A 24,151-nucleotide genomic window follows, 5' to 3' on the forward strand; every position below is an offset into this window, starting at 1 on the left:
GGAATGTATTATGTCAATGAGGGTCCTGACAAGTATAGAGGAACAAACGCGTGCGTGTGTGCGTGTGTGCGTGTGTGCGTGTGTGCGCGTGTGTGCTTGTGTGTGACACTCAGCCAGTCTGTTTTATCAGAGCTCAGTCTTTCATCTCAGCAGCAGGCCTGAACGCAGCAGACAGACTGGGTGACACTGACACCCAGGGGTCCCTGAACACATCAGCACCCGTCCTCCACAATTCAGCCCTAAAACCCTGAAACCCCCCCGATACCACCACCACCACTTCTGTCATGCACACATACCGTACAGTACAGATGGAACCCTGACATGACGACACATCCTCTCACTAGCAGATCATCTCCTCCAAAAATAAACCGTTTTATTAAAATTCATTTTCAGTTCTTTCCAGAATGATAACATAAACAAAAGTATATTACATGTTTTAACAGCACATTGTCATTAACTCTAGAAGCTGTTGAATTAAAATAAAAGTGCTCTGCTACAAAATCAGTTTCTGATGAAGCAGCTGAAATCAGAAAAAAATTCATAAATTGCATGAAAACAGAATAATAATTAAAAAAAAGCCATCTGCTGCTTCAAAAAATCTGAAACTCTCATTGGTATTGATCATTAACTCCTGCTGTATTTGATCATTTGCACTACGTGGCATGACATTAGAGGATGATAGCTGGAGGTTTTGCTGGTAGGGCTCTGTGTATTGTAACTGTTGTCAGTTCAATCCTCCCATATATAACTGTGCTGTACCACCACCATGAAGGGTACGTTTTGTCCCTCATCAGCCTGTTCACAAAAAAAGACACATGAATGCCACACGACTTTCAAACAGGAGACCGGTGTTTTTTTTTGTAAGTTACATAGTGACGTCTGTGACGTGTTCCGTAGTTATGTTACGTTTAGAGCTGTCAAAGTTAACACAATAATAATATGTTAACGTGTTAACAAGTGAAAACTAGAAAAAAACTAATGAATACATTGGTACCAACCATGTCATACTAGCTCGTCGAGAAGGAGGTAAAATAACGCTCCAAACTTATACTAAATTTTGGTGAGGAAAAACTGTCGTGGCCATTTTCAAAGGGGTCCCTTGACCTCTGACCTCCAGATATGTGAATGAAAATGGGTCCTCTGGGTACCCACGAGTCTCCCCTTTACAGACATGCCCACTTTATGATAATCACATACAGTTTGGGGCAAGTCATAGTCAAGTCAGCACACTGACACACTGAAAGCTGTTGTTGCCTGTTGGGCTGCAGTTTGCCATGTTATGATTTGAGCATATTTTTTATGCTAAATGCAGTACCTGTGAGGGTTTCTGGACAATATTTGTCATTGTTTTGTGTTTTTAATTGATTTACAATAATAAATATATACATACATTTGCAGAAGGCAGCATATTTGTCCACTCTCATGTTGATAAAAGTATTAAATACTTGACAAATCTGCCTTTATAGTACAGTTTGAACAGATAAAAAATGTGTGATTAATTTGCGATTAATCACGATTAAATATTTTAATCGATAGACATCCCTAGTTATTACATGGTGGTTCTCTCCCTACTTTAGTTTTGGCAGGTAAGTTTAGAGTAGTTCTGCTGCTCAGATTTTATTTTCACTTAATTTTCCTACAAGCCAGCTGCTGAAATTGAGTTGGTAAGAAGCTTCTTTTATATCAGTTTCGTTAAAGAACTGTGTGTATATATCCAAGTTTGTAAACTCTCAAAACAATAACTGGATTTATTTTAGCCCAGTTTTTGCTTCTGTTTCCCCTGGAGCTCTGGGTTGTAACAATAATCAATAATGAACTCCCAGTTAGGAGTCTGTTGTTCCCTTAAATGCAGAGCACTTTGGAGGAGGGTAATTTGGGGAATCGGCCTGGCAGTCCAGCACATGAAGCCACCTGACGGCTCTGTGGTGGGCCCGGCATTGGGCTGACAGCGGGGGAAGCGGGAGCGTCCATAAACTGGGTCGCAGAGGGTAAAACCGCCTGAGGGCAGCTTGGCTGACACCCCACATCTAAATCAGCACGTTAAGCACCGGTACACGACAAAGAACTACGGGGGAAAAATGCAAGAGAGGGGAAACTGCATGCATTATGTGTTTTAATATTCAGGGTTTGGAGAGTGGATGAGATCAGCGCGGTGGAGCCGAGCCATTTGGCTTCCCTTCAAAGCGACGGACGCGTGAAGGGTGTCGACCCGCTCGGGTTCATACGGAGCTGCTTTCAGTTTGCAAATGAATCCTCACCTGAAGGTCGTCAGTCAGTAACAGTGAACTACACACACAGAGAGCTTCAGTCTGTTTGTTCAGCTGAGGTTAAACTAACTCATAAAAACATTTAATATTTTTTTATTGAATCATTTTATCACTTCATATGACTCAACAATATACCGAGTGGGAATTCCCCAATTTAAAGTCACATATGAACCTTTAACCTCCCGAGTTATTACTAACAACCTGCTGATGGTGTTTGTGGGGTTCTTTTGTCAACAAATATCCCTGTTGGGGTGTCTTATCGTTACATTTAAACACATATCTCCATTGCAAAGACTCTTTATGTTTATTCTCTAAGATTTTGTGTTAGATTTGCAGACACAGAGTGCAACACTAAAGAAAAGCTTATAAAAATATTTCTTTTCTCTTTTTTTGGGATTCAGTCAGAGCAAGTGACGTAGTATATCGAGCGTGACGAGTATATAAAGATTTTCCGTATTCTCGCATGGCTAGAAATGGGTACTGAAACATGTACTAAATGAGCCCTTGGGCAATTTGTTTCAAGACCGTATTATCGATAAGCTCCGACGTTAACACGTTGTGTATACTAGCGTTCATGGGACCGTGGAGTAGTTTGTTTGTAGCCTAACGTTAGCTTTTTACTTCTGGCGATTGCATTCACGCTTCAAAAATCATAAAGTTGTGTTCATCTGTGGAGATTATCTTGCTGAACAAAACGTGTAAGTATCATAAACGTGTGTTTGCCACAGAGCTTATTTTCTGCAATAATCCAAAAAACCTGAGGGAACAATCCCATTGGCTTTTTGTCGAGGAAACCAGGGCGATGCTAACTTCCTGGTTGGCCTACAAAATACCTCTATAGCCTAAATATGGTCGCATTCATAAATTCCACCTGAAATTATCAGCGCATCAGCTGAACTGTCGTTCAGAAACTCACAGTTCTATGACTGAGGAGAGGGTGAATGAGTGTTTTTTTCATGATGGTCAGCACAAAATCAATTCACATGTAATCCACGTAATTGTGAACCGGGACGTATAGAGAGCTGAGAACGCCACATAGGGAGGAGGTCGGGATGGACGGTGGGTCAAAAAACACAGGATTTTCACCAGGAGACCGCTGTTTGTGTCCAGTGTGAAACCACAAGTTGATTTATTTGTCACGTAACTTCCGTACTTAAGTTACAGCACTTCCAGTGTTATTTTAACCCAAACCAGTATATTTTCCTAAACCTGACTTAGTTTGTTGCCTAAGTCTAACCAAGTCGATCATTTCTTAAACCTAACAAAGTAGCTTTATTTTGAAAAGACTGGAGCGGAAATTGACATGTGTGTCACGTATTGCTGGACATTCGTAGGAAAACGTACGAAAAACACATTGTTGAAATTCGCGCTGAGCGTCACTAAAAAAAGGGAAATTTGTGTCTGTGTACACGAATCAAATAGATTTGTAACTATTTCACAAACTGCTGTGAGACTGTGTTGGACAGGACATGCAGCTCAATGAATGAAGAAATATTTCATTTCTGTATTTTTACCTCTTTCTGTTGAACCCAGAGGGGCTGCAAACGCAACCTTTACAATTTCACAGAGGAGCAAAAAATGAAATAAGTTTTGTTTTTTTGCTCACAGACACAAACCTACAGAGCAAACACACCATCAAACCCGGTATTAAAGACAAGTGAAGGAGGTGTGTGTTGGAAATGAGGTCAGCTGCAGTGTTTCCTACACACTCCTCTCTGTCTCCGTCTAACCTTTAGAGGATCCTGCCGACACTCAGATTAACTCTCACTGAGGGTAAATCCTGGACGACAGCTCACACACGCACACATACACACACACACACACACACACACACACACACACACTGTAATACCTCACACACACACACACACACACACACACACACACACACACACACACACACACACACACTCTTGAGACTGCATAAAGTAATACCTCAAACACACACAAGCTCTCAATCTGTCTTTAACTCTCTTGTGTACACACACACACTGCTGCTCTTGTAACGTCACTTTGCAAATGTGCATACACAAGCTCTCTCTCTCTCTCACACACACACACCCACACACACACACACACACACATACACACACAGACCTGTCTTGAACTCGTGGGATCGGTGGGTAAAAAGCTGACTTGATGTGACGGGAGGTGTGCGAACTCGGCAGAACTGCGGTTCTGCAGATGGTTGATGTGAACCTGCAGCAGCTGTCAGATCTCTGTCAGAAACCGCCGCCACGCTTTTTATTCTACAAGCTCATCCTCCTTTCCACCCTCCACCCACCCCACCCCCACCTCGCCCCGCTGCAGTTTGTCAAACCCCAACCAATCCTCCATGTGGTTGCCACAAAAACAAACCAGCTATCTCAGCTACTCCAGTAAAGTACCAGATGTTTTTGGCGTCGCCAAGTGGCAGCAGGAGGTAACACCTGGAGGACTTTCTACACTATTAAATAAATATCTGACCTTAGCCCCGTTTCCACCGCAGGAACTTTCCCCGGAACTAAGGACCTTTTGAGGAACTCATTCCGTTTCGAACGCAGGGACCAGGGTCTAAATTAAGTTCCTGGGATAACTTTTTTACCCCCCAAAAAGGTCCTGGTCCGGGGTACTACTTTCTGAAAGTACAGGAACTTTCTAGGTGGAGTTTGCGGGGATGACCATCACTGATTGGTGAAACACACACACAACACCGCTGCTTCAACTGTACCGCTTCATTTATAAACAAGGAAGTTTAGTTTAGTATCGATTTAGGAGTGCATTAAAAGTAAAGACAGATAGAAAAAGAGAGAGATAGTGTGAATGAGCTGAGAGGGCGAGCAGTAAAAGAGAGAGAGACGTAGCGCGGCACAGTGTTATTGAAAAAGCACTGTATAAATTCAGGTCCAATCACCACTTATGACCGGACAGTTGTACAAACGTACAAACGTATGGACGTATGGACGGACAGCCCGAAAACACAATGTCTTCGGCCACGGCTGTCGCTGACATAGAGGCATAAAAAGGAAAATCCAAAATGTCAAATCAATATTGTTGCATGTGACTACTTCAAATAAAAACTTAAATCAGGAGGAGCAGATCAATGTGAATGGTTGGAACCACATAGATAGTTTACTTTCAAGAGGAATTGTTGTTCTATTGAAAGACCTACCAAATAAACTGAAAAATATGAAATAAATATATCAGCTTTAAAACAAACCATATAAACCCCATTTTATGATAAAGTATCTGAACCTCTGTGTTTCAAATCAAAACAAGAAATCACGGTTTTCCCAGCAATGTAATAACTCCTATACGTATGGACTGCTGGCTGGAAAAGACAAACTCTTTGATTGTTACAATCAGACCTCCTTCATCACTCACTTCACCCACCTTCCTCCTCCTCCTCCTGATCTGATTATTCCGCTCTGCGGTGTGTCTGCTGCCTCTCGTCATTATAAACCTGGATTTCTGTGTCGGAGCATCGGGATTTTCTGGCTCAGATTCCTGTCGAGGGAGACGAGGGACGTGTTTACCAACTGCACACACACACACACACACACACACACAAGCACACATTATGAAGTGCCTTCATCACACCAATATATAAATGGCCATATACTCACACACATACGAGGGTTAATTTGATACTAGTGATGTTTTCAGAGAGGTGCAAACTTCTTGCTAACACACAAATACATGCATTCAACACACATGTATATATACACACATCTCACACATACAAAAAGGGATTATTATTATCACACACACACACACATATGCAGGAAGCTTAAAGCTGTTTTTTTTAACTCACACAGTCAAATACACATATCATGACACACATAAACACATACTGACACACACTAAGGCTTATAAGTGACTTCCTCACACACACACACACACACACACACACACACACACACACACACGTATCCCCTGTGTAGTCTAATCTCAGGGAGAAGGGGAGCCGGCTGAGAAGCTAAAGCAGCAGCAGACGAGGATTTACAGCATCTTTCTCACTTCTACTGATTCCTTCAAAACACACACACACACATCTGCACACAAAGCTTGTTCATGTTCATGCTGCACATGTATGAAACATGGTCGCTCTGTCAGGTATTCTGTTACTGATCACTCCAAGCAACAAACACTTTGGGTTTCACACATTGCAGGCAAAGCAGAGCTAGACATCATGGCTAAAGCTGCATGCTAACTCTGTCATGGACAGGAAACGTTATCGTATTACGGTAACGTGGGGTCAAGCCGGCCGTCACTCTCATCTCCGTGGTCAAATGGGCCGACGCTACAACTGTAGAGCACCCATATACTGACATTTATGTTAAGTGCATTCAAACGGCCCCGATGGAGCTGACCATGGACGTATAAAGAGAACGGAGCTGTTGGGAGAGGTAGAGACGACCTTGGAGAAGTTAGAGGATGTATACATGTGTGACCTACGTCTGGTTTTCAAAATAAGGTGTTAACAAAGGGAACTGTATAGACAAAATACATACATGGAAATAAGATTGGATTATATTCACCAGAAGTATAAAACATTACATGTCCCTTATAAATTAAAAAGAAAATACTAGTAATTTGTGAGAGAAATGTCTTTATTCTTTGATTTTTGGGTTGCTGGAAAAAATTTAATAAATAATTCCTGACGATGACTGATATATTTGACTTCAGGACATCTCTGACTACATACATGCTGAAAATCAAACATTTTTACTGGATTAATTTAGATAGTTTTCAAAGTAAAAGTCCCTAAAAGTGTATGATTCAACTTTTTCCCATGGTCTAGTGTTAAAAAAGTTAACGAAAATCACAATAAAATCGTGATATCGAATCGCAATACTTAAAAATTACAATACATATGAATCGGCGCCCAAGTATCGTGATAGTATCGAATCAGGAGATAGGTGAATCGTCCCAGCCCTAATACTTTCACAGTTGTTCATCTTTTGTCAGACGCTCAGTCACTTTTTCTAACAAATGAACATGACTTCTGGAACGAGGGCGCCCCTAATAGTTCCTCCCACTGTGAAACTCTATTTAAGTCTTCAGACCTCAACCTCCACGTGAAAAAACAATACTGCATAGTGCTGCTAAAATCCTCCTTTTTTTCCCCATTCCCCAGTATCCACTTCTTTGCTGCTGCCACAATGACTCAAAATTAGATGAAAATTTAATGATCCCTGTGGGGAAATTGTGTCTTTTCTGAAGTTATATAATACAAAGAGCTTTTACTAAGATAACAAGGAGCCACCTCATACTCGGAGTGTCAGTAGAAAAGAAAGTTTGAGTTGTTTTATCTTATTTTAGATCTGTTAAGTTGAGTAACAAACCTCTTTTATATTTCACTGAGACGCCATTAACACCATTAGTCAGAAGAATACACATCAGACTACCATTAACCACAATTGTGGTTAGATTGGAGACAAAACTTCTTTAACATTAAATAAGGAGTGGAGTTTCGTTGGACGTAATACTTCTGTGGATTAGAAAATGCTTGTTTTAACGCCACTAATTTCTTTAACGCATTAATGCAACTTGCAAGGTTGTAGCGGGCTCAGTTTTAAAGTTAGAGTCAAGATACAGACACACAGGAAGCCTGAGGGTGAAAGGTAAACGCCCTCATACTGAAAACTAGTCAAACGCTGATAGAAACATTTCCTTAATAAGAAACTTTAATATCCTGTCGATAAGTTTCACTGCTTGACAACGTGCACAGTCTCAAACACCAGCAATTAGACCCGTCCCAAGAAACAAGCAGCAACGCACTCAGATAAATAAGCTGTAATGTTATTATATGGATATATTTGACATTTGTTTGTTTATTTTTGTACAGTTAATTTATTTGAATAAGATATTCTGTTTGCAACTCACATCATTTTTGGTCATTTTTAGGGTTTGAATCAAATACAATGGAATATCAACCTTAAAGACATCTTAACTTAACTTATATTGTCATATATGGACTGGTTGAAAGTGACTCAAGTACTGTACTTAAGTAAAATTTTAGGTACTCGTACGTTATATGCTACTTTATTCTCCTATTCCAATACATCTCATTGGGAAATATTGTACTTTTACCTCAGATTCATATTTATAATTCAAAAATATAATAAACCGAAAAAGTAAAAGTATTGTTATCAGAGGGAATGTGTGAGTCACAGCTGACCTCTGATCAGTCTGTACACACACCTGTCAGTCAGCGCTGACGTCACCGCGGCAACAGCGCCTCTCTTCATCAACACACACTGACCTTTAGCCGCTGTAATCGCAAACAGATGGCTGGTGTCAAGCATCTGTGTGTGTTGGTGGTGGTGTGATGCAGGAGGATGAAGGTGAGAAAGTGACAGCATGTACTACAGCTCCCCCTACAGACACACTGAGGAAAGTGACGACAGGAGGTCTAATTTGAAATGCGAGAATATTGATGGTCAGCTGATTGTAGTGAATCCCTTCAGAATAAAGGACATACCAATGTGAGGATGCAAAACGTGAATGTGCACAGGAACAAGTTTGACATACAAAATGTCTTTAGGAAGGATAGAGGATAGTGAATTTGATGGACTGGCAGGTTGTTTACGAACCTGACCCGTCACATGATTTGTTACACAGAACCATCTGAGAAGCTGTCATTGGAAACTGTTTGAAAAAGGGCATGCACTTTTTGATTTTTAAATTGATTTTTTAATGCCAGAATCGATATATTTGCCTCATTTGAGTCTATGTGGAGGCAGAAGGAAGTTACCGCTTTTATTGTTGTAGTCTGAGTAACGTGACGTCATATCTGTTCCGTATCCGTCAACCAAAACAAACCGCAGAAAGTAGAAAACTTTGGAGGGTCCTTGTGTGTACAACCTGCACCCTCACATGTTAAATCCAAAGTGGTAAACACTACACATACAGTAAAGTATGGAAACATTTTGGGTTTCACACATTGCAGGCAAAGCAGAGCTAGGTATCACAGCTAAAGCTGCATGCTAACTCTGTCATGGACAGGAAAGGTTATCGTATTGCGGTAACGTATGGTCAAGCCGGCCGTCACTCTCATCTCCATGGTCAAATGGGCCGACGCTACAACTGTAGAGCACCCATATACTGACATTTATGTTAAATGCATTCAGACGGCCCCGATGGAGCTGACCATGGATGTATAAAGAGAACGGAGCTGACGGGAGAGCAAGAGACAACCTTGGAGAAGTTAGAGGAAGTATACAAGTTAATTTAGATATTTTCCAAAGTAAAAGTCCCTAGAAGTGTATTATTTAACTTTCTAGTGTTAAAAAAGTTAACAAAAATCACCATAAAATCATAAAATCAAATCGCAATACTTAGGGACTGTTTGTAAGAATCAGAAATGCTTGTTAACGGCGATACCTGTGGTCGTTAAGTCAACGAAAGTCAGCGTCTGGCTCACGCTTGTGCTCGCTGTACATAGACATGAACGAGCATCGCTCAAAACAGTGATGCGACACACGTCAGCTTAAACCACAATATCACTATATATTTCACCTGCTTCGCAGTAATGTTAGCTGACCAGACGAAGGTCTCTCCATGAATCACTGCTGATCCTAGTGTTGGCTTTTCCTGCCTCAGCTTCCCGACCGCAGCCGGAGGGAACAGGGAAGACACCGGCACCCGGTAGGAGACGATAACGTTTCTCGCTGCGGAGCCCCGTCACTTCACAAGACACGGGAAACCTCTGTTGGTCTGGAGGAGCTGCACTTTTATTTCTGCACAAACGTCCACTGTACATTTACTAGATATTCTCAGGGCTAAACTAATTCTTCTGCAGTGTGGAGTGTGCGCGCATGCACATGAGAGCGAAATAGCGAGAACGAGCGCGGTGTGTGAGTGAAAGGCAGGCAGGCAGAGGAGCAGAGGAGCAGAGTATAGCAGAGACTCCGGCCCTGGAGACCAAAGCTACGGTCTCCCCTGCATCCTCCGACCGCGGCCAACACTGTTTTGCAAGACGGGCTTCACTAGATAGAACTTTGCGGTTTTGGTGCTTCCGTGTTTGTGTTGGAGTCTTGTCTGAACAGCGTAGCCACACGCGAGCCCGCGTGGGAAACCGACCTGGATTGATTTATACGTGTAAGAAGTTACAAACAGTCCCTTTAAGAATCTCAATACATATCGAATATAGTGCACAGGCGGGTCTATTACAGGCTTTGCTGTGAGACTGGGCTGAATAGTTAATTTTTTAAAAACTAAGTACTCATCCTCTGGAGTTTTATGTCTAACCATTAATTAGTTGTGTTGGACAGACAATGACAACCCTAAGAAATTCAGTCATGGACAAAAAATAACTAGATATATCAGGATGACACGCTTCCACACACACACATGGATAATATTTACTCATGAACACACACACATACACACACACACAGAGTTTAAACACACAAGCGTCACCTAAATCCAGATGTTTGAAACTAACAGAAGTGATTCTGAGAGCAGAAACGTCGAATCTGTGCGGCGAGAAGAGACAGACGGCCAGCGAGCGACTCACACACACAATGTGACACACACGCACACACATTTGTCACATCATCTGAGCTACACGCATGATCGCTTACCCGTGTTTGTGTGTGTGTTTATGTTAGACGAACTCCAATGTGACACGTTCAAGCCGACGAAGCCAAATCAGACAGAAATTTGTCAAATCAGCTGCGAGTCTGATCCTGTGTGTGCGTGTGTTTGTGGTGTGAGTCAGCATGCGTTTTGTGTGTATTTGTACAGTAATGAACACATCTGGGTGTATTCATGCCTGCAGCTCATTATTTTCAGCTTTTTATTTTTCTAAATAACAGTTATTTTTTATTATTTATTATTTAAATGGATTTATGTTGTTATATTTGTTGTATTGTGTTATTGTGTTTACTGTTCTTCTCATGCTAGCATGACATGGTTGGTACCAATGCATTACTTGTGACGGTGAGGAAATTTCTCCACCGGTTAATAAACTTGTGACAACACCTGTATTACCGATTACACCAGACATTTTACAAGAAAAAATGACGGTCAATATCTGTATAGCGCTTACTTTGATCTTCTGCGCCGCGCACACCGGCTGTGACCGCCCCGTCCTTCGCACGCTGATTACCTCATTAAGGTTATGGTTCCCTTATACTATTGGGTTTAAATCTGAAATATTGCAGAATAGGCGCGTTTGCTTTTCCCTTCGACACCAAATCCTCCGCCATCTCTCGGTCTGTTGACTCTCTCTCGTCCTGTGTGTGAAATCTGTCTCTTGCGGCTCTGAACTGAGACTCTGTACAGAGCAGACACATTCACTGTCAGTTTGTAGCGTCCGTCGTCCGACTATCTATTGAAAACACGGCGCTGATACGCCAAAATGAACTGAATGGGTTTTATTTTTGTAAAAAAAAGCGAAACGACGGTGGGGGCGGTGGATACCTCATGTAATCGGTGTGCCTGACCACCGTGTAACTGCCGCGACAAGCCTACTTGACATCCGTGTATCATTACAATATTGTCACGCAAAATATCGTGATACTATGCTGTATCGACCCCAAAGTCAGAATGCACACCAGGTCTAGTTTTATTTAGTTTTTATGTGCTTGGAGAAACTTTTTCCATTTTCTCTTCACTTTTTTGTCGCTTGCTCTCTTCACCAGCAGAGGAGCGTGTTTACTGTAAACTGAGCTGAACAGGGAAAGAAGTACAACTTTTATATGCCTGCTTACATGCCATCCAAATGAACACAACTTTAAATTATTAACAGTTTGATTTTTTTTGTGAGAACTGGTAAAATCTGAAAGCAAGGCAGTGTCTCGTGTGTCCATGTTTGAGTGCATTTTATATCTAACAATGTGTGCTTGTAAGTAACGCCTTTGTGAGGTGATGCATGTGTGAAAACCTGAAAATGCATGAATCTGAGCATGAAGCTGTGTGTGTTTGTTTGAGTGTCCCGCGTCCCTCTGCTGTCACACCAACCAAACCCTATGATTCACCTCCTCATTACCCATCAGCCCTATCACACACGGCCGACCCGGCGATGGTTACACAGCCCAGCGAGCGGCCTTGTTGAACGCAGCTTTTGAAGATGATGCAACACGATGGACGAGCGAGCTAAAAAAAGTGAATCCAGTGTTTTTTATAAAAAAGCTCTCTGCTCGCGTGCAGTGTAAAACATCCAGACAGGACAGACAGCAGCAGCAGGAGGAAGAAGACGAAGAAGAGGAGGGCTTGAGATGTAGAACATGAAGAAGACAGCAGATACAATCACTTCATATCAGCTGAACACAGAGTTCATCCTGGTTGAGACAGCACGCATCTCTTCAGCTTCACATCTTAAAGGCGCCCTGTTGAGGTTTTATTGCAAACAAAAGTGTTTCACTTTTCATTCTACCTTTCTTCAGTGTCCGAAATTAACTTCTTGAAAAAAATCATAAAAGCGTATTTTCACTTTTTTGTGTCCCATATACATTTGTTTCAGTACATTTTATTGACTTAAGAGTATTAATGTTGAATACAAACTTAAAGACGAGGCCAGAGCAAAATTTGAAGCAAAATATTTTAAAGCCCCCCCTGCAGCCAGTGTTACTTCCTGTTTTTTGGTTAACGTTCTTTATCAAACAGAGAATGGGGGTGCGGTTAATAGTCATACGTAAGTCATTACCATGGCAACCAGATTGCATCGTTTTTACCAGTTTAGATGAATTTACTGTTTATCAGACCACAAATGAGACAAGAATTAACACAACATCGACTCTCTCTCACTCGTTCTCTTCTTCAATGTCTCCTCCTGGCGAGACGGCCATCTGGCCGCTGCTGCACCGAGGAGCCGCACCGCTGCACGCCCGCCACACGCCCGCCCGCCGCACGCCCCATCTCAACGCACCGGAGGACGGATAGACATCTTGTAGAGGTCCGCCGTTTGAAATGCAGTTTCAGGACATTTTGGAGGTGCACCATCCACCAGCACCGGCCACTCTCGCCTCAGTTCCAGCACCAACACCACACCAGGCTGCACTGTGTTTCACTTATTTCTCTAACGGGACATTTCTCTCGTTTTCTGTTAGGCTGAAAGTTGTGCTACCCGTCGTTCAGACTTGTTAGAGGCCCGCAAACCTCCAAAACCGCTTTTCAGTACTAGACGGTAAAGAAGAGAGCGAGTGAGAGAGACAGTCGGTGTGTTGTGCTAATTCTGCCGGTGGGATTTTGTGTAATTATATGAAATAAAATGTTGTATGTGAAAAGTAATTGAATGTAAAAAGTTCATTAAGTTTATGACAAAAAAAAATGTAAAGTTACAAGCTAAAAATTAAATACAATGTTCAAGTTACTTAAACAAGGAAAATGTAAAGTTACAAGCTAAAAATGGATGCAAAAATGCATTGAAATGCAATCCAAATAAATACATACATACATATGAAGGGATCATATTGTGGTTGGTATGAAAGGTCGCTTGTTTTGAGCTTTTTGGGGGGAGAGATGCTTCTTTTGGGCTTGTCTCTACAGACCCGGATGCTTGTTTCTCTCGCGAGATCTGGCGACACTGATTGTGAGCGGTAGCACTATTTGTCACAACACCGGCTGTGCCTTCATGTACCATGCATTGATGACATGCCATGAGTTTTCTACTTCTGAACTCACCAAACACGTCTTGGTTAGTCTTTCCATTGTTCCAATAATCAGCAGCCCTGGTTTGGTCGAAATAAATCCTTAATTCACGGAGGAAGAAGTGTTAATATGCCGGCTGGACAGACCGTTTGTATGTCTCCTCCGTGCGGCCGTAGAGCAGCTGCCTGCGGTGGACGGATGTCCTTCTTCGGAGGCAGACCGTTAAATTAGACAAAATAAAATGACAGCAACCACCCTGCTGGTCTCGGTTGTCTCTCTATGACGTTTATTATAGCACATTTACTCTGTTTCTATGGTAACGGAGGCTCCACCGGTCGGTTCTGGAAGGTTCCCGCCGGTCAACCAAGTAGCGGTCTGTAGCTCTTCAAAGTACGTCACTGTTACGTCACTGTTGTACAGAAGAAAAACTCATCTTGCACCTGCAGCCAAAGAGTAGAGAAGCAAAGAGATCAATCTCCGGTGCTTTGTTGACAACGGCCGCCAGATGGCGCTGCCGCCTTTTTTACTAAAAACGCCAATGGCCGGCCCGGGTTCGAATCCGGCCTGTGGCCCTTTCCGCATCCACTCTCTCTCTCCCCCCTTTCAAGACTCTATCCACTGTCCTCTCAATAAAAATAGAAAATGCCCCCAAAAAAATAACTTTAAAAAAAAAACAAAAAAAAAACGCCAATGGCCACGAATGTATAAAGAGACGTCTGTAAATGAGAGGATCATTACCTTTGAGGTAAATCAACTTCCAGTAGGAACACTTAAATAGCCCTCATTTAAATCATTATGTCCTAAATGTTGTAAAATGTACGAAGGAGTATTAGGGCCAGATTTCGAGAATAAAATTATAGGTTTAGGAGAAAAAAAGTCACAATATTATGAGAATAAAGTTATAAGTTTAAAAGAAAAAAGTCATTATGAGAATAAAGTCATAATATTATAAAGTAGTGACTTTATGTGTTATTTTAGAGGGGGAAATAGAGCAGCGTGCCTTCTGTGTAAAAATCAGGAACGTGATCACATTTTTTGATTATAATTTACAGTCTTTAATGCACATTTTTTGTAATATGTACATATCAACTGTCACTTTATGTACATTTTGTACATATCTGTCCATGTAAATATAAATCCTACTCAGTGTATACAGTAGGCTATATAGACATCTCCACATGTACATACTGTACATAATCATCTAGTCCATGTATACTGTATCTATCCAGTATTTAATTCTTTACACCATTTGCATTGTTTACAACTCACAGAACGCTTTATAAAGACATTTTATTTTTTATTATTGTATTCTTTTATTCTGTTATTTCTATTCTGTGTAAGTACATTGAGAGAGCTGCATAAAAACTGGAGTCAAACTCCAGATGCAGCACTTTACATTTCATATAGACATGCTGCCCTCCTTTGGCAGCAGGCGGTACTGCTGAGTCACTTCATATTATGTTATCATTTGTTCACCAGTTATAAATACATGTTAATAAATATGAATTGTATATGAACATAGAAATAAGTATGTAAAAAATATATGCATTATATCAGAATCAGAATCATTGAGTATGTAACGTGTAAATTATGTACATAATGCTACAATATGTACATAATGCTACAGTATAAATACAATATATGTAAAGAAATATAAGTAAGTACTACAATTTTAAATAATAAAATGAGAATATAAGAAATTTGAAATATGTAAAGATATTTACGTGCAATATATAAAAAATAACCACAGTGCAAATAAGTAAATACAAAATGTGGGATCTATAAATAAGAAATGAATAAGAATATTTCTTGAAATGTACAGTATAAATGCAGTATTAATTACAGTATTGCACCTGTGGTGCTCTGTAGTGCGTCTCGGCGGAATGAGTCTGAATGTACTGAATGTGATACTGATGCTAGATTATAATTTACAGTCTCCAATGCATATTTTTGCACATTTTTAGACTGTAATTTAAAGACTTTAATGCACATTTTTACACATTTGTAGATTATAATTTATAGTCTCTAATGCACATTTTTGCAAAGTTTTAGATTATAATTGACCATCTTTAATGCAAATTTTGTAGGATGGAGACTAAAGACTAATTATTATTATTTTTAAGTACTACAACTATGATGTAATTTAAAAAAATTATATTAACCTAAACTTTCAGTGTTCAAACAGTAGCATTGATCATTGTGTGTGTGTGTGTGTGTGTGTGTGTGTGTGTGTGTGTGTGTGTGTGTGTGTGCGCGCGTGTCAGTGTACTGGGGCATGGCCGAGGCACATGCAGCACACACATTTTCACTATTACAGCTACTGAACCAGCCAATAGGGTCGCAGGAAGGGATGGGAAAACAGCCGCCAATCACACAGCAGAGCGTGGATATGATCCTGCTACTGTAAACTGTGTTTACGAGTCCAAAAACGTGCTCATGTTTACAACAGCTTGTGTGTCGGGGTGGGTGTATGTGTGTGTGTGTGTGTGTGTGTGTGTGTTACAGCTGTAGACTTATAGAAAGTGCAGTGAGGACATTTTGTCCTCATGTCCTCAAAAGGCTGGTTGTGAAGTATACTTAAGTAAAGTTCAAGTATATATTTCCCAAGGATACTTTATCTAGTAAGTATACTAATATCTGTGTACTATTAGTATACTTTTAAGTGTACTTTAATTGTAAGAATAGAAAACTTTGCGTTCACAACTATTTTACATCTAAGTTGTATTTCTTACTGCAACTATACTATAAGTATACTGTTAGTTTACTAGTTCTATACTTGTAGCCCACTTTTTAGTTTATGAAAGTACACTTTAAAGTATACTCTCAGTAAACCACTATTTTAATAGTTTTTATACTGCAAGTATACTATATAATTGTAGCCCACCTTTTTAGCAGAGATGGGGACTTGAGTCTGCAACTTGGAATCGTGATGCACTTAAGTTGCACGCAGAGTGACTTGAGACTTGTCTTGTGATGAATTGAAGTAAATTTTACTTTACAAACTCTCATTCACTTTAATAGGCTACTCTATCAAAAAGTAAGCATAACTACAAGCCAAGTATACCTTTCTGTAAAAGAAGTATATTAATAGCACACTTAATATAAAATATGTCATTAAATATCCCACTTGTGAATTTTGAAGCCTATATGTGTCTTTAAAAAAAAGGCGGTTGCTGACAAGTGGCTAAGTGAGACTACTAAACGTCATCACGGGGACGAGGGAACCACCCTTACAAAAAAATAAGTTTATTCAAGTGTGCTATTAGTGTACTTCTTTTCAGCTAAAAATAAGAGTGTATGCTTTCAGTTTACTTTTTATGAACTTATCAGAGATAAACTTAACAAAATTATACTTAAGTATCCTTGGCTTCTACTGACAAGTATACAGAAAAGTCTAAAAATACTTGGCCTATACTGAAAAGTATACAGAAAGGTATATTTGGCTAAGTACTATAAGTTCACTTAAGAAAACTTACAAGTATACTTGCAGTAAAAACTATTAAACTAGTAGTTTACTGAGAGTATACTTTAAAGTGTACTTTCGTAAACTAAAAAATGGGCTATAAGTATATAAACTAACAGCATACCTATAAGTTCACTTGTAATATAGTTCATATTGTAGTTGCAGTACAAAATACAACTTATATGTAAAACTAGTTGTGTAATTATTCTTACATTTAAAGTATACTTAAAGCTATACTTTTATAAACTAAAAAGTGGGCATATTTAGTCCCAAGAAGTATTGAATTAGTACACTTACAAGTATACTACTAGTACATTGATATTTGTATACTTATTACATAAAGTATACTCATAAAATAAAGTTGAAGTATACTTATTTTTTGTAAGGGCAGCGCGATATTAACTTCCTGTTTGGCCTACGAAAATATGCCATCCCTGCAGCACTCTATGGGTTACGTCATGGAGACTACGTCCACAGTTTATACAGTCTATTGTTAAGACCTGTATTTATTTATTTACACATGTCAGTTTGAGACAATGCAGGGACGCTCATGACCTCAAAGTCTGTCGTTAAATCATAAAAAGTGTATAAATGTGGTGATCAATCACATTTTCAAACAAGTTTATTTGTAGCTTATATTAACACCTGTTTGAGCACGTCTGTAAAATGATGAGGAGGATGTCGTCCTGCACGAGTGTGTGTGTGATACCTCAGCATGACGGCAGCAGGTCGTCCGGTTCACTGACATACCAAACATAGTGTACATTTCTTCTGCATCCACACATGACATTATGCAACACTCACTGTCCCAGATGGCCAGAGTACCATCACATTTCCTGTAAATACTCTTTAGACAATGAACCCTTTAGATTTTAATGACCCCATGACCTGCTGACGTCCATGACTGGAAAGAGTAACTCAGTCATCAGGATGTTGTTTCATATTGTGGTTGTAAAGAAGGTTTTAGTCCGTACAGGATGTGAGAAACCGAAAGCAGGAAAACACAAATTAAATGTCTTTAATTACAAACTTACGCAATAGCTGTGAGACATAAAGTGCTGACTGATAATGGTCCAACAGGTCCTCCAGGACAGTTAGTGGGAGGATACAAGTCTATATTTACTAACATCTAACAAAAGGATGGATGTGAAGGTGTGTTCAGACCAGTCGCCCGGAAAAAAATACGTTGGCATTGTACATTCCTGCAAACCCCGGATACGTTGAATGTGCACATTTTGTAAGACTTTTTTGCAGATTTGGGTGTGTGACTTAGTATATGGAGCGGCCGTTATAGAACAAGGACATGGACATGTCAGGGGAACAAATCAGAGATCAGAGTTTTGGGATTTATTGTTGGTGCAACCAACTACACAGCAAGTCTTCAGCATAGCGTTATTACTATTAGTGGTTTGTTTAAAGTAGAAGTTTGGAGACGTGTTTCAACGTCTTCTGTTTACTCTGTTACCGTCTATGAGGGACACGGGATTGGTTGGCCCCAAAAGGGGGCGTGGTCATGAGAGAATACTCTGGATGACGTATTGCCGGTCTGATGTACCGACCTGTCTGAGATGCAACTTTTATTTGGATAAGATTTACCTGTCTTGGAAGTTGAGATATTGTAAAACAGCCATGTTCCCACATTGACTCCTATCTGTCTCGGCAGGGATCCCAAACACACTCAGGTCAAAGCGCACAGAGCAAACAGTGACTGAGCGTCAGCCGCCATCGACTCGTCTCCACGCAGCAGTCCTCGTGTGAGGCTATTTCTGTCCCTCAAACTGTCTGCGTTCCTTCTAGGAACCTGGCAGCACTGAAACTCCACACTGCTGACTGACTGTTTGGACTCTGAATATAGAAGCTGAGCACATTGACAACGTGATGCTGCAAAGTCCCTCCTCTTGTTTGTTTAGTTTTTAATCTGGTCCCAGACCTCTGAATCGCTGCCCAAAATTCTGCTCTGGTGTCGTGCTCACTGATGGACACTGTTTGACTGGTTGAACTGAGCCAATCAGAGCTTTCTAGGTTCTTGGAATTAAGAATATTGGTGGAATAATATTATTCGTAATGAGCCGATTGCTTCGTTCCCGGTATAGCAGCCCAGTCGCTCACCAGTTTGTGAAATAGTCACGAAATTGAATGTATTGATTTGTGTACATAGACACAAATTTCACATTTTTCGTGACAGTCAGCACAAATTCAGTTTGTACGTATCCACATAATTGTGAACCGGGAAGTATCAAGAGCAACGAACTCCACGTAGGGAAGAGGTCGGGGTGGATGGGTGGGTCAAAAAACACAGGACATTCGCCCAGGAGACCGCCGTTCATGTCCCGTGTGAAACCAGAAGTCATAGATGATTTATTTGTCACATAACTTCCGTACTTAAGTTACGGCACTTCCGGTGTCATTTTAACCCAAACTGCGATCTTTTCCTAAAGCTAACGAAGTAGTTTTGTTGACTAAGCCTAAACAAGATCTTTTCGTATCGTAACGTAACGTGACGTGACGTGACGTAACGTAACAAAGCAAAGCAACGTAACAACGTAACCCACATTGCCACGTGGTTAACGTTGAGAAACGATTGGTTAGGTTTAGGCAACAGAACTACTTGGTGAAGGAAAAAAAATCATGGTTTGTGTTAAAATAATAACGTAAGAACGTAACGTAAGAACGTAACGTAAGAAACACGTACGAACTTGTCAAATTTACAATCCAAACATACGTCAGATTACATTGAAGTCTATGGGATCTATGGGAAGTACCCGTATATGCCGGTCTGATGTATTAACCGTATGATGTATTATATAATGTCATATAACACAGCCAAAATGTGTTTTCATCCACCTCTGCAGACTTCTGTTTCCTTAATTAGCACCACACTGATCTACTTTCTTACACGTGTTCTAAAGTGGCCTTCGTCTCTGTCACCGGTCATAAATAATGACAGTCATCGCTGCTCAGAAAGAAAACACAGTTCATGGAAGCACAAATATAGAATTTTGTACCAAAGATACTAACTTGATATTTCTAATCCAGACTGCTGGAGCATCATGTTATCTACAGATCAATGCACTTTTCATAGATTGTGGATTTTGTCCTCGTGTTAGAAAAAACTAAAATCTGGACCTGTCCTTTAATGTTGTCACGTTTCCAGTGTGAACACGCTGTATGTATATTTAAAACCTGCTTAGAGTCCGTGTTTATTCTTGAACTTGGAGAGAGACTGACGGTGCAGTGAGGGCCGAGTCAGGGCCAACCGCCAACTGTTGATCAGATAACAGAGGGCAGCAGGTCCATCTCGCTCTGTTTGTCTGTTTGGCTCATTCATTCTTGTTTTGTTGTTTCAACAGAAGTCAAACCAGGATAAATTAGTAGTTTTAACACAACACACAAGTCAGTTTAAATATGGTGTTTATGTTGTGATAAATAACTCTTTAACGCCAATTTCTTTTAATGCCACTAATTAATTTATGCAACTTGCGACATCGATATTTCTGAGGTTGTAGCGGGCTCAGTTTTAAAGCTAGAGTGAAGATAGTGGTATCATATGAAACAAGAAAACGTAGGGAATCCATTGGTACCAACCAGGTCATGCTAGCCAAATAACGCTCCAAACTTACACTAAATTTTATGAATGCCACGATAATGTGCAAGTAGGGTGACCAGATCCCAACAATCCAAATGTGGGACAAAGAGTATGTTTGTGTGGGACAACGTGGGACACGTTACCAAGGCTGAGAGGTAAATAATAAATATTTCTATTCTGCCCCTTATCTTGTAACATCTCTACACTTTGCCCGAATGCATCCATAGATCGGCACATCTTTTTTGAGACTTGGTGACTCCCACCTGCCCGTCCTCCCGCCAGTAGTATCACCTCATCTGGTTATCCTCCTCACTCACCTGTTCATTTTAGTTTGGGGGGCTTTTATTCCTTTATTGACAGAGACAGAGATAGTTTAGTTTTAGAGATAGCACTAGCTCGCTGCAAGATTGTCTTTGTGCTCACGCCTAGCTTTCCAGCGTTTCCTTGTTAGCTTTTCTTTGATCTTGTTCTTCAGTTTTTGTATTTCGGATTCTGCTTTAGCCTGACCCCTTTGTACTTTGTAACTGCCTGGATTTTTTCCTTGAAGCTGCAAAGACTTCAACTCTGCATCTTCCTTCTGAGTCGGGCTCTTGAGTTCTCTGACAGATCTGTAGTGTCTTAGATGAACAACTATTCCTGTTGCTATTGCTGTAGTTTTCCCTCTCTGTTACTCTCTCCTCCTTCACTCTCTGGACCATGTGCTCTCTCTCCTCCACATTCAACAACAACCCTAAGCCCTTAATGTGAGGAGAGGGAGGAGGGAGAGATTCTCAGAAATTGTAACTGACTACCACAAGTGCATCGTCCACCAGCAGGCAAACAGAGACAAAGTCAGAGACCTGCAGGTCAGAGACACTGAACTGAAGTCAGCTGCAGACGGAGAACGCTGAATATAAAGTCTGCAAGTGTCCTGTTTGGGTTTCATTTACTACAACAAAGATAAATAAATAAAGTAGTCAGAGGCTCACTGCATATGGCAATCCGTTTTAACATTTAATAGCTAAGCTTGACTATCTGGAATTAGCATTAGAGATATCAACAATTGCATTTTGACTAGTCAGAATTCTTATTCCAGATATCTATCACGTCCTTGTGACTAGTCAAAATTGTTGTCATGACGTTGCTCATCAAGGCTTCCCATTGGATATCGGCCCAACAAAGCATCTGAACAGCGTTAGCAGAGGCTTTTGCTAACTTGGATAGTTCAGTAAAGTTGGAAAGATATTCCCAGACTTCCAGGATCAATAACTCCTAAATTGTTAAAACAGCTAACAAGGGCTCTTTCTAACCGTAGTGAGGTAGACAACGAGCTACAACCTCATTTTAATCAAAACGAGCCTTTAGTGTTAGTTAGCTGGACACATAACATCGGTCTCTATGTGCAGCCGGCTGTGAGACAAGCAGTCGGGGACCGCTGTGGATCAGATAGTTAGAAAACAACATGAAATAGAAAAAGAGCTCATCATCGAGGAATCTGTGGCCAACGAGAGCTTTGTTCACTAGAGACTTTATAAACCTGTACGGCTGCAGTGCAGCACCATAGTATGTTTGAATAGCTTCCACCTCCCGTCCCATCCTGGCCCCTTCTAACCTAACTACAGATATCTGCAACGTCATTTCACCTCGTCAAAACTCTAATTCTAGATATCTGTAATTACATATCTTTTTATATCTATCTCTAACTCCAGTTAGAGACGTCATTGACATTTACAACGTCATTCTGACTAGTCAAAATTTAATTTTAGATATCTAAAAAGGACAATGTAGATATCAGGAATTGAGGGGAAATAAAGATATCTTGAACTGGAATTCTGGCTCGTCTGAATTAAATTGTAGATATCTGAAACTGGAAGTATGACTAGTCATCAGTTGCGTATCTCCGTAATGTGAATTACGGATATCTGCAACTGAATTGTGGATATCTGTAATGAGAAACCCCATACACATGAATGAAAAAAGTAGTTTGAATCGTACTAGCCAAAATGTAATTCCAGATATCTAAAATTAGAGTTTTGCCTCATCAAAATAGAATTTGGGATATCTTGAGTTAGAGTTTTGACTAGGCAAAATGACGTTGCAGATATCTCTAATGAATATCTTGTCTAGCTATTACATGTTAAAACAGCTTGCCAAACACTCACAATCTCAAGCCTCTTTAAAACAATAACAAGAGGGAGGAGGGAAGAGATTAGGTGTGTGTACTAATATCCCTCCTCCTCCCTGGAGTATTTCCCATGATCCCCTGCTCCCCGTGGGTTTCTGTTTTGACGATGCAGTGACTCACTGAACAAAGGAAACCAGTCAGACGTCTGAACGATGAGGAAACATGAGACTGATTCTGTGATGTTTAGATTTACTGAGTTTCATTCTCATTTAAATGTTGGTGTATCTGCCTACTTTGGTTAATTTATGCAGACAAACTGGTTCATTCTCTCTGAGATGGAACTGATGGCGGATGCTGTTGTTTGATGTTAAATATGATTTATCCGTCTATCTTGTTTTATTTCCGTTTCAACGTTCATTCTTGACAATGGAACCAGTAGATTGACAAAAATAAAATTAACTGAAAGTCCACTTATTAGCTTTTTTTCAGAGCTTTCAATCACATCTTACTTTCTTCCTCAGTAGATAAGGTCTCCTCAGTCAGCAAATGGACTTAAATGGACTTGTATTTCTATAGCACTATTCTAGTCTTCCGACCACTCAAAGCGCTTTACACTACATTTCAGCATTCACCCATTCATACATTGATGGCAGAGGCTGCTGTAGGTGCCAACTTTGTCCATCAGGATCTAATCTAAATACTCATTCACACACCGATGGCTATGCCTTTGGGAGCAATTTGGGGTTAAGTGTCTTGCTCAAGGACACATCGACATGTGACCCGGAGCAGCCGGGGTGGACAACCTGCTCTACTCTCTGAGCCACAGCTGTCCGTATGTGTTTTACGTAGTTTACTTACTTATTTTAAGCCCAAACATGGCGTTTTCCCTTACCTTAACTAAGTGGTTTTCTTGCCTGAAACTAACTGCGGACATTTGCGTGGCGTAAAAGGACAAATGGCTAAAATGCGTACTCATGACTCGCGGAATATCCTTGTAATCCTGTGGTATTTTACGCCATCCAGTGAGACCGGGTTGCCTCGGTTGTCATGGAGATGGCTTAATTGTAATCCTACACCAGAGACCATATATACTATATACAACCACCCGTTATTATGTGACTGAAGTTCCACATGTGTGTCACAACTGGGTG

The 24,151-nt window shown here is 40.5% G+C and overlaps 1 protein-coding gene and 1 long non-coding RNA gene across 2 annotated transcripts in view; one reads left to right on the top strand and one right to left on the bottom strand.

Annotated features, from left to right (window-relative positions):
* The window catches only part of si:dkey-22o22.2 (neural-cadherin), a 181,737-nt gene extending 167,559 nt beyond the window's left edge, over window positions 1-14,178 (bottom strand). The window contains 2 exon segments of the mRNA XM_037783518.1: window positions 5,640-5,785; window positions 13,881-14,178. The gene's annotated coding sequence lies outside the window, so the exon portion shown is untranslated.
* LOC119496442 lies at window positions 877-23,952 on the top strand. The gene is made up of 3 exons (XR_005208710.1): window positions 877-906; window positions 2,859-2,865; window positions 23,827-23,952. It is a non-coding gene; the product is annotated as an uncharacterized LOC119496442 (long non-coding RNA).
* The last annotated feature ends 199 nt before the right edge of the window (window positions 23,953-24,151 follow it).

Source organism: Sebastes umbrosus, chromosome 11 (assembly GCF_015220745.1).
Source record: "Sebastes umbrosus isolate fSebUmb1 chromosome 11, fSebUmb1.pri, whole genome shotgun sequence".
Taxonomy (NCBI): domain Eukaryota; kingdom Metazoa; phylum Chordata; class Actinopteri; order Perciformes; family Sebastidae; genus Sebastes; species Sebastes umbrosus.